At 37.4% G+C, this 12,833-nt stretch overlaps 1 protein-coding gene across 1 annotated transcript in view; it reads left to right on the top strand.

Moving 5' to 3' along the window:
• The window catches only part of klhl22 (kelch-like family member 22), a 279,020-nt gene that overhangs the window by 157,729 nt on the left and 108,458 nt on the right, over nt 1-12,833 (top strand). The gene's annotated exons all lie outside the window — the stretch shown is intronic.

Here is a 12,833-nt window from a genome sequence, read left to right as displayed (position 1 = left end):
ACAGCAAATGACTGGTTTTCAATCAATTGAATACAGACACAGTACTGGGTTCAATCTACAAACCCTGACCATACAATCACTGTCCCGAGAAGGCTGAACGTCTCAAAAGGCTAACTAGTATTGGAAGCACTACTAGTCATTGTTGGTGTGCTGCAGGTTCAATTCCTGAAAGTCACATGAGGTTCGACGTTTGCTGAAGTACAACAGATCCAAGAGCCGATTAGACCTCTGAATGTAAAAAAGTTTATAGCTTATAGTATGTTTTGGTGAGTTTAGTGTTCTCCGAAAAAAGCAAACAAAGGTTACGAGGGTCATGAAAGCGGCCATGTTGGTTTATTTATTTATTTTTACTTTGCACATGTCCCAGGTTGGAAAAATAACATCATTACAACTTACAAGGATGTACCATTTATAAAACAGATACAAATAAGATCTTCAGAAAGTTTCATGTGTCATTTAGTTAAAAGTGTCATCTGGTTGAGATCCAAAAAAAAATTTCCAGAAGGTTTTTATTTTCAAAAGGTCCTGAGTACCTGTTTAGCGATGGCTGTGATGGATTAAATTAACTGTTTTATTTTGGGGGGGGAAATAAACTAAACTAAAAAAACAGTAAAAGCTCAGAGTCGGGATTTGTGCAGCATGCTGACAGTGCTGGCTTTTCGACCTCCGTCTAGTTATGATATAACACGCTCTTTTCTTTTTTTTATCTTGATGTTATTAAGCATGCAAGCAAGCAAATTTCCAGTGACAATTAGATTGAGGTTGATAATATCATAAACAGCAGCTACGCTAATTTCTCTCCACTGCTTCTCTTTCTCTCCCCATCCCGAGGCATCCTGAGGTTTGGCCAGCTCCAGTCACGTCCCACCTCATGAAGATTGTGGACCTTTGAAGAAGTAGATGCCGAACTCGCAAACATCCCGAACCATCTAGAGACGTAACAGTGCCAATTGGATCCCACTTCATGTGTGGAGTTTTGACATTGGACCTCCTGGAGTGTTTAAAGGCTCTGACATGGAGAAGCTGCTGCTGGATCTGTGATGATCACAAACGCTGAGCTCAGTAGCTCCTAGTTTTTAACCATTAAGACTGTATAAGACTGTAGAAAGAACATTACTTATAATCTTATACTCCAGTGCTCATGTTGGTTCACACTCTCCAGTGTTCTGTATTGTTGAAAGATTTATAATCACACTCTTGATGTCACCCAAATGAGGATGGGTTTCCCTTTTGAGTCTGGTTCCTCTCAAGGTTTCTTCCTCATAATATCTAAGGGAGTTTTTTCTTGCCACAGTTGCCATGGCTGCTCATCAGGGATAAATACACACCATTCACCTTAACTGTTGATTTCTGTAAAGCTGCTTTGAGACAATGTCTGTTGTGAAAAGCGCTATAGAAATAAACTTGACTTGACTTGACTTGAGGTTAAAAAAAAAAAAAAACACTTTTCTTTATCAATGTTACCGCTAGTGATTTTTTTGTCTACTGTACCTCTACTGTACTATTTGTGGCTGTCCCAAGATATTTTGCATAATCCTTCTATTGGTTGCTATTAGACGAATGTTGTAACAGCAAAATTCTGAACTTTGCTGTGAGTCAAATGATACCACAATGCCAAAAAATGAAAAAGTAGCCAGTCATATTTTGCATTTTAAGACAAAAGGTCTCAGTTCCAGTTTTCCTGAGGTACAATTTTTTTTTACAAATGTAAAATTTGATTATTAATATGGGGAAGTAGCAAAAGTGTTTAAACCGGAAAGAGACAAGTGGGCTAATCTGCATTAGTCAAGTATTGAACACAAACAATCAAGCAAATAAATAAATGGGAAACATAGGGAAAAGTATTTACAGTGTCCACTAAAACAATGTGAACAAAACACTTATGTGTAAAACATAAAAATATAAAGCTTATAACCTGGAAACTTACAAGTGTCTCGAATCTTATTAGACATTCACAGGAAGAGGGTCATGTCAGCAAAGCTGTGTCTGATTTCCAGCAGCTGCAGCCAAATTTTTGTTTCAGACACCAATCAGACTTGGCTTGACCCAAAACATGGATGTAGTTTGCAATTATACACCGAACCATGAAGAACCTTTAATCATTTACTTCTACACAAAATCAAGCTTTGGGAAGTTATTAGCTAGCTCACACAATGGTTTTTGCTACAAATTGCTAAGCATTCCAGGGCTCTCAGATATAGAGCTTGACTTCTATGTCTGAAAATCAAGTCAAGTCAAGTTTATTTCTATAGCGCTTTTCACAACAGACATTGTCTTAAAGCAGCTTTACAGAATTTAACAGTTAAGGTAAATGCATTTATTCCTGATGAGCAGGAAACTGTGGACTGTGGCAAGGAAAAACTCCCTTAGATGTTATGAGGAAGAAACCAGAACCAGACTCAAAAGAGGAACCCATCCTCATTTGGGTGACATCAAGAGTGTGAATATAGTCTTTAAACAATACAGAACACTGGAGAGTGAGAACTAAAATGAGTACTAGAATGTAAGATTATGAGTAATGTTCTTTCTACAGTCTTATACAGTCATTGTGGTTATAAAACTATGAGCTACTAAGCAACTTATAAAATAGCTCAACATATGCGATCATCACAGAGCCAACACCAGCTTCTCCATGCCAGAGCCTTTAAACACTCGAGGAGGTCCAATGTCAAAACTCCACATGAAGTGGGATCCGATAGGCACTGCTACGTCTCTAGATGGTTCGGGATGTTTGCGGGGTCGGCATCTACTTCTTTAAATGTCCACAATCTTCATTAGGTGGGAGGTGACTGGGGCTGGAGCAACCTCAGGATGCCTCGGGATGGGTAGAGAAAGAGAAGCAGCGGAGAGGAATTAGCATAGCTGCTGTTCATGATATTAACACCACAAGTTGTGCATTTGATCAGATGTTCTGGAGCACAAGGTTATGATGTGATGTGTGTTAAGTGTAGGCTTTGCTAAAAAGATACGTTTTTAATCTGCACTTGAACTGGGAGAGTGTGTCTGAGCCCCGAACACTGTCAGGAAGACTATTCCGGAATCTGGAATAATATGGATAAAACAGTAAAGTTTTTTTATTCAGACAGAATGAACTTTGAAATCACGTAGCTATAAAGTATAAAAAGCAAAAAATCCATGTCTTTTTTTTTTTTTTTTACAATATCTTCACCTGATGAGTGAATTTCTCAGCAGCACTTGCTGTAGTTTGCCCTTGAATCAGATGTCTGCTTTGCCAAAATTCAAATGGGTGCAGAATATTTGGCAGTAACGTAGCAAGCTACATAATGTTATTAGGAAATGGGACTAAGATGACCTTGCCAACATACACAAGTGGGAGGAATGTGATATTGTACTTAATAGATATTGACATTTAAAATGGCAGATATAGTGAAATTGCTGCTATCTGTTGATCCAATTCCTTTTCAAATGAAAAAATTTTTTTAGTAAGGATGTGTGTGTGGGTGTGTGTGTGTGTGTGTGTGTGTGTGTGTGTGTGTGTGTGTGTGTGTGTGTGTGTGTGTGAAAGCTACATATCTCTACCTCAGTTTGTGTTCGCATCGTAAAAGTGCTAAAAAGCTAATAAACCTTCGCTCCAAATCGTCCTAACAGCTTTCGAACAAATTGCACTTCTTGTCCCATGTTAATAAAAGATTTGAGGAATTTTATTTCAAACAAATAGCAGGTTTAATGCTAAAAACACTCTTATAACAAGTCATTAAAGAGCCTTTATAAAGCCCACACACAACACAGATAGAGTCATGGAAAAACATGTTGTTTTTCTCATGAGAACATTATTTATTTGTTTTCCGCGCTTTTTTATTTTTCAATAGTGACATCGGTTTACAAACTCAATCCAATTAAACCTCAGTTGACATCAATTGACCTCCTAGACAACGCTGTAAAAGCAGGAAGAAGCAAGCTGCCATCATATGAGCTGTGTAACACTTTACTTACCCTTTTAGAAAAAGCCTAGGGCCTTGTGTTCTCAAAAACAGAAACACAAGGATTTCCAGTCAGCACACTCAATTATTTAAACCTTATTGTTCCCTAGAGGTGTAAACAATTGTAATGTTTTTTTTTTTAAGCTCAAACCATACTGTGATAACACACAAGCTGACAGCAACCCCCTTTAACACTTGAGCAGATGCTTGACAGGCCCAAAAGGTTCGTTTTTCTAAGAAGAGGAAGTGGTTCCTGCAGCTTATTATGTCGAATGGCAGAGCCTGGAAATAAATCTAACTAATTGTCCATTATCCAAAGTCTTATTCTTTAAAGGAGCAAGCAGGCAGACCAGAAAGGGTCCCATTGACCCACTAAAGGGGGCTTATCGCCAAATATAGAAATGAATAGAAGTGGCAATGAGGTGTGAACCAGCCATACAGAGACTAATGAGGGGACAGGCTGAAAAACAAGAGAGATGGATGAGAATTGGAAATGGAAATGGTTTAGGTTGTTTAGGAGGTATATTTAGTCCTGGGTTAAACTTGGGCTGCAAAGTTTAAAACAAAGGCTTTTGGCAAAGCGAACACCTCAGTAGAGCCTTATTTGGTCTTTCCTTTGGATCAAAGTGATTTGTCTGGCCTATGTTGACATTTCTAATCCTGTCACACTGAAGATCAGCCGAGAATGTTCTGAATCCTAACAGTCTCATCTGGTCAACATATTAGCCTGTGATTCGTGTGATCCATGAAGCCATTGTAAATTTCTGGAGTTTGGCTCTTTGATGCTGAACTCCACAGGGTTCTGGTTCAGCTTTGATTGTTCGCATGGAGCAGTAAGCATTTACACATCGCTTTGGCTGTCACACGATAATGACTCGCGAACTCCTTTCTAAATGATGCCTTGGCTCCATGTCCATTTCAGTTGTTTTGGGATGAGTGCAAACTTCTGTTTTCTCTGAGAACAGAAAACAGATCAAGCTGAACTTTTGTCTACTGCATCGTTCCGCTATTCTAGAAGTGGATTACCAGTTTTGTTTGGGTTACATCTAAACACAACCACTGCTGGCCAACTGGCATTCAGCAGGGCTGGCATTCTCACAAGATTTACTTAAACTACAGTTTTCTGTTTAGGCCCTTTAGTATTCTGTGTACATATTGAACGCTTTGGCAAGAACTTACCATGGGGCGAGCTATCTGTAATGGAAGCTTGGACCCCATGGATTATTACTTAGTGTTCTATTTATTCTTATCAGTGGTTATTCTTGAAAAACTCAACACAAATAAAAGTGCAATAGAATTAAATGCCAAGTGGTTCCTGCTAGAGGAGAGCATTTGTTTCCCATCTATTGCTGAAAACACCTAAACCACGCTGACTTACAAAAGCTATTTGAATAATATATGAATGGTCCTTGGAGCCCCACAGATCACTGCATATGGCGAGCTGTAATGATGCAATTTAAGGGCCATTACGTGAAATATGAGTCAGAATACATAAAGTCTGAAGTTTTTTCTGATTTGTTTTACATACTACAAAAGACAGAAGACATCATCTCACATTTAAAAGAGTATCTGCTTTATGTTCAGGTTGCTTTGTTGTTGTTTTGGTGTTTTAGCTCATGTTCTTGGATACAGACCATGTTAGACACCCATGAGAGAATTTAATTTGTTGTGCAACACAACACAACATAGGTCGATCAAGTGTATTGATCTCTGCATGATCAGTGTAAAAGCAAAAGCTTGTCTGAATTCACATTCGGGTCTCGGTGTTGTCATAACGACACCACAGAGGAATCGATGAGTTCCCCAAGGTCAAACCTATTTGTTTTAGCTGCTTTCGTGTGAATATATGGCTGCATTAAGTGTGTATTGTCATTTAATGAAGGTAAAAACCCAATACGTTCACTGCATTGTCACAAAACATCTGGATGTAGACATAGATCCATAAAGAAAAAGCAGGAAAACCATGAAACCTTGAAAGGAATGGAGATTTAAAAGGGAACCCACCCTCTTCTGTGTGTGATTATACAATTATTCTAAATTATTGAATTCAATTCAGTTCATTTTTTTTTTGTAGAGCACTTTTAACAATGGACATTGTCTCAACGCATCTTTAAGTCTGTTTCTTATGGGTGAGCCAGTGGCGATTGTGGCAAAGAAAACTCCATGGGATGGCATGAAGTAGAAACCTTCAGAGGAACCAGACTCAAAAGGGACCTTATCCTCAACACCCAATGTCCATTCATTACAGTTTAAACATTGTTCAGGTGTGCTATCCAGTGATTGGTGCTTAAATGCAAAACTGTTCATGCAACCTGTGGTCCTGAGCCATTATAGCAGATTGTTGACCATCACCAAACACAGAGTGGTCTTCAATTGAAGAGAACTCCATTCAGAGGAAGGAGTCAGATGGATCTGAGGAGACGAAATGTACAGGAAAAAGAGAGAAAGGATGACAGGGAGAGAGAAATAAGGATTCCAATAAATGTTTAAGGACATTGTACATCGTGAACAGGATGTAAGTAGGAACTCTGACTACAAAACTAGAAAACTAGATGTTTTGAAGGGATGTTCAGCAGTAATGTTAGAAAAGCAGGCAATGTTCCCACCTCTGTGTCCTGTGCTGTGAATCACAGACCTGATCTAATTTTGTCTTATAGCTACTATAACAACATGAATCAGATTCTGCTCTGTCACCCATTGTCACACTTCTGTAGTTATGTGATTCACCAGTAGGAAATGACTGGCTAGTATTATAAACCCTGGAGGCAACACTCAGTCTCCTGACACAGTCAATTTCTTTATCTAAACATTGGATTCGTGGAAAAAAAAAATTCTAATCATGAGACATACACAAGACTATAATTTGTCTCAATTTGTGTAATGGGAAAGGGGGGGATCTTTAAATATAATGTGTTTATATACGACTTTAATCACTTTCAGAGACGATCCAAAGCTCATCCCCGTGTGGTGAGTCATCCTACTTTAGCTTTGGTCTTTGGTCAAACTTTTCCCAGAGGACATTCTTTTGTAATGAGTGAATTTCTGTGTCGGTCCTGATTTAGTGACTCGAGGAAAGAAAGTGAATGGAGAAATAGCCACTGTGAGAGTGTTAAGCCCAGATGTTAAACCAAGACAAAACAAGCCATGCAGTGTGCTGGCCTACGGTAAATAATCTCAGACTAATTACTCTCGACCAGCCCATGGGGGTAGAGAATGGGGGTAGGGAATACAATGCTCACACCAGGTGTGTGTGCATGGACGAATGACCAGGACCATGGGGGTGCCATGTCAACAATAACGAGAGTGTTCTGGGTGGCACAATGAAGCAATGGGGAAACAAAGACATGATCACAAGGAGGGGGGCTGTTAATGAGAGTTATACCCCAGCATGATTAGATTCTCAAATACGATTGGTAAAACAGGTTATCATCAATTTGGTGCAGTCATAAGAAGGGTGCAAAAAGAATATATAACAAGTGGTATTTCTGCAGGTGGAAATGTCCTGTTGATGAAAGAGCAGACTCGTTCAAAATAATTGTAATTCAAGTAACTACTATTTACAAACGTGTTGAACAGAAAAGCATCCCAGAAAGCATTAAACGTCAAATGTGGATGAGTCACATAGTAGATCACATCGAGGTTCACTTTAAAAATAGAAAGCCAAGATGGGCATCATTGCGTTTTCGTCGACAAACACCTGTCACTAAACAAGCGTGTGACTATCAGCATTTCTTTTACCACACTTTCTTTTTTTTAATCTGGTCTGTTGACTTTGCTTTGCCTCATAATACGTCCAGCTGGAGAGCTACCTTTTCATTTTCAGTGTGAGGACATTCTCCGGATGCTATGAGAGGCAGAAAAGCTCTCGTCTGTGGCAAGAGAAAGAAGGGAAAAGCCACACGCTCTCAGCAGCACAAACAGTCAGGCCCATAACGCCTCTCCCAAAACAATGTGGCCACGGGGCTGCGATTTGCATGCTGATTTTCATACTTCGCTTTAGTGACTAACTGCTCGCTTTCTCCCTCTGCTCCCAGCATAACAAAGTAATGGGGATATCAGGGGGAGTATTGGCTGGGATTTACTCTTACTTTGTTTTTTAAATAGAACATTAGAATGAGTTGGGTCAGAGTGAGATACTATTAGTGATAGGTTTCTGTGGATTTGGGACTTCTACAGTAACTTTTTCTAGTCAAGTTAATTACTTCTGTCCTTTTGAATTTCAGTGGGGTTTTCCATTACGTTCCACTGGTCAGATGCTAATTGAAAGATTTTAAATTAATCTGAATTATGCCACGTTTATGTAGAGTGTCTCATGTTTATCTTGTTGCTTTCCTTTACAGGGTTTCCTCCAGGTTTTCCAGTTTCCACCAGGTTGTCACCGATTGTTCAAAGCATGGCTGTGGGGATTGTGTTAATTCAATGACAGAGCATTAGTGAGGTCAGGTTCTGTGCAGGAGACTTGAGTTCTTCCACTCCAACCTCTTCATGGAGCTTGATTGTGCACATGGGAATTGTCACGCTCGTACAGGTTTTGCCGTTTTAGTTCCAGTGAATGGAAATAGTAAGGCTGTAGCAAACAAATATATTGTATACAGCTGTACACTTTGAACAACAGGGAAACAGTTTGGGGAAGAAACCCATAAGGACATCATGGTCTGGTACATATTTTTGGCCATAGCATATGACTTAATGTATGTGTTTCAGGAAAAAATAACTGCTTGAAATGCCAAAACTCCCCAAAATCCCCCAATTGAACCACATGATTTCTAGCTTGAGATTTATAAAGAAATCTATAGAAAGTGGATTTTTCAAAATCAGATATTTGTTTCTGGAAACTAGTAATATAACTAGTATTATATAATAATTAATCATTTCTTTTAGGAGATACCAGTTAAATTTGATTATATTCAAGACACTTTCTATGATTTCATCATTTGAAAAAGATATCATAATTCCGAACAGTGCTAGAACAGATTCCAGATTCTCTGTCACACACCATTTGCATATTTCAATTGCAATACAAAACATTCGGCTCAAAAATGGTTATCGTTTACTGCCTCGAGCTTCAGATTAACCCAATTGGTATCAATTTTCATTCAATCATCATGATACATGCAGCTTTTAGCCAATATTTAAGACTTATGTCAATGAAGAGCAGTACATAGTTTGAGTACTGTTTTTCTTACTGAATAATGAAAGACTGATTTATGTCACATAAGAAGCAGAAAAAAAGGAAACCGAAAACAAAACATCAACCCTTCACATAACAAAGAAAACGTAACTTGGCCATCAAAAACAAACAGAAGACAATCAGGTGAGGCTTCAGTACATGTGCTAACTAAGGGTGTGGAAAGGAGTGTTGGACAGAAAATGTTTGAACATTATAACAGATTTACATTAATTTACATTTATGGGATTTGACAGACTCTCTTATCCATAGCAATTCATAATTACCACATGTAATGCAGGTGAGCAGGTTAGGGCTGAGGGCCTTGCTTCTTGTTGCTGGGACTTGAACATTCCGATCTGTATTCACACATTAATAAAAAAAAACCCAAGTTTTTTATTAATTATATCGTTAGTGAAAGTGCAAATGACCTGGACTGTCATGACTTCCACCTTCACCATGTGTTTCAAATATATCTTAGCATTACTGTATGCAAATATTGTATATGTAATGTCATATCAGGGGCGCCATTCCACAATCAGCACAAAAACAGATCTTGACCTGGACTCAGACGTCTAAAAGCTGCTCTGTATTCCCAACACAAGGGATAATTTGTGGGATTATAGTCCTACAAGCTTGGGCAGGCTCAGTAATATCCTATCTTCCTAACAGCTCTGGGTGTGGGCTGCTGCCCCCAAGTTTAGAAGCAGGAAAATGATAGAGGGGGACTTTATACCATAGCTGCGGGTAGATGCTTTTTAAAACAGGGAGGGCTGCAGAACTGAAAAAGCTTGAGAAATGCTCTTAGACAACGGCTTCCATATCCTCAGTGGACAACAAAACGAATCGGAGCATCAAGTGAACTTTGTCGTACATATGAAAGTCAGGCGAATTCATTTATTAATCATTGTGGGGGTGTAAAAAAAATAAACTGCAGCTAAGGAGAACGAATGTTATAAACATTATCGGAGGGTGTGTTTCAAGTTTTGTGTCAACAACGATTTTTGGCCTTGTGTTTCTATTATAAATATTTGTGAGACGAGCTTAACCCACTTCATGTCCATTCATTATCCAGAAACTATTCATTCACCTCTCGTTTGAGCGGTTGAGCTCCATGAAGAGCTTTAATTATGATCCGCACTTTGAAAAATAGCAGCGAATCCTTTCTCAGCAAGAAGCAAGAAAAAATGCAGAGAAAAATAATTATGCATGGAATTTTTCAAAAGTTCCTAAGAACATTTTCTGAGTTGATGATGGTGATCATAACGTAATACTTTGTAGTCATGTATGGTTCTAGTCTACTAATATGTTTTCCAACTTCATGATCGAACTTCAAGGTGTTGATGTTATCACATGCTAAACTGGAAAAAATTTGAGCTGTTGGGTGCAGATTTAGATCAGACTGCTCTGGGCTGAAAACGCCCTTTCGGCTTCACTCTGCTAATTACTCCCAGACTATTGTATGGCATTTCACAAACAACAAGCTAACTACTTCAAGACGCGGGCAAGGCCAGAGACATCATGAGCTAAGTTAGTGGCAGATTGTTTCCAAAAGACAGATTTGTTTTAGTAGTTTTCTGTGTGTGCATTTGTGTGTGAGTGGATTTTTTTCCCTTTTGTTTGTTGAGAAAGACAATGTTTTACTTCAGTAGGATCCCCAAATCACCATTATTATACGAGTATAACATGACAGTTTTTCCAGCCTTTGTTTAGATAATTAAGTGTGTGTGTGTGTGTGTGTGTGTGTGTGTGTGTGTGTGCGTGTGTGTGTGTGTGTGTGTGTGTGTGTGTGTGTGTGTGTGTATCTTTTTAAGTAATTGTATAATAGCTATACATTTTGAACTCATATCAAATACACTTCACAATTATTGACACCTTCTGGGAGAACATTTGTGTTTATAAAGTATATAAACAAGAGTATACAATATTTCAGTTGGAATCATAATTGCTCTTATTACCACTTAATTTAGTTAATAGAGAAAAGAGTATTCTGATAATTTGCTTATATCATATTTACCAATAAATAAAAAATATTTGTACAATAAAAATGTGTTCATTGAAAACATTTATAATATTTAACATTATATATATATATATATATATATATATATATATATATATATATATATATATATATATATATATATATATATATATACATATATATAATATATATATAAAATATATATATAAAAAACACTTTTTATGTTACCAAGCCACTACTTCACCTGTCCTGAAGCCTTTCCCATGGCGGAAAAAACATACTCACTATAGAAAAATTTTTCTATAGTGAGTATGTTTTTTCCGCCATGGGAAAGGCTTCAGGACAGGTGAAGTAGTGGCTTGGTAACATAAAAAGTGGTTTTTGGTCTTATTAACTTCAAGAGAGAAAAAAGAAGGAGGCTGTTGATAGATAGGAAATCCTGTTGATAGATGTTATAATGTACATAATAACAGGAACTAACTTCTTTTGTCACATCATTAAACATAACTATAAATTATAATCACTGGAAGATTACTATAAAAGATCTAACATTCTATGCGTTGAAAACAAGACTTCAGCAGCTTTCTGCTTTGTATTTAGGGTCCTTCTACTATCTTTTGTTTACCATGTAGACTCTTTTCTGTAATCGTGTTGAAAGTGGATGAAACAACCATTAGTAGTTCAGCTCTCTTAAAAAGAAGAAAAAGAAATTAAAAGCCTGGATTAGCAAACCTAGGAGATCCCGAAAGATCCCCAAATTCTTGTTTGTAGAAGTGAACCCAGACAGGCACGAGTGTTTTTGTCTCAGAATGACTATAATTAGTGGTTTCCTAGATTAAATTCGGTGTATCGTGTTGAGAAAAGCTGAGATTTATACTGCCATTAGAAGCGAGAACACAATGAGCTGCATTAAGAGTGATGTCTCGTTCCCACGCAAAGTTAATATTACAACTTGTCATTAGTGTGAATTATTGATTTTAACAGTTACATCCTGACTAACAAAAAAATCAACATATTACAGAGGTGTGTAAAATAAATGTGGTTCTTTTTCTCAGGTACAAATGTGATATTTTATAGATATCAAAAGTAAAACTTAAGACACCAAGGAAAAGACCTTGCTGTCAATTACACCTTAATGTTAGTTATTGTGGGCAAGTCAGGACAATGTTTTTGCTAGAAAACAAGGACTGTGTACTAACACAATAACCTAAACATCTCTGACACATTATCTAGCAATGAAGTAACAAAAAATAATCTAGCAAAGGTCCTAATCTCTGAGACATTATTTATCTTGAGGTAAAAAAAATCCAGCTAAAGTTTTAATCCATAAAACATAATCTATCTACAGTCTTAATCTCTGGGAGATTAGCTAGCATGAAGCCAGCATTAGCTAGCATGAAGCAACAACGATTACAATTTACCTAATCTCCAAAACATAATCTATCATGATAACTAAAAAATTATCTAGCCATGGCCTTAATCTTTGAGGAATTATCTAGCATGAGATAACTATGAAAATAACCTAGCAAGTTTTTAATCTCTGTGACATTATCTAGCATGAGATACATCAAAATAATCTTGCTATGTTTAGAATCTCTGAAATATTTAGAAAGATAGTAACTTTAAAACTAATCTAGATAAAGTATAATCTATGATATATTACCTAGCAAGACAGTGACTTTGAAAATAATCTAGCTAAAATCCCAAACTATAAAACATTAAGAAGCATTATATATTTTAA

The sequence above is a fragment of the Silurus aristotelis genome (genome assembly GCF_946808225.1).
Source record: "Silurus aristotelis genome assembly, chromosome: 11".
In the NCBI taxonomy this organism is placed as follows: domain Eukaryota; kingdom Metazoa; phylum Chordata; class Actinopteri; order Siluriformes; family Siluridae; genus Silurus; species Silurus aristotelis.
Note: the sequence above shows the minus strand (reverse complement) of the source record. Positions and strands in the feature narration are given on the sequence as shown.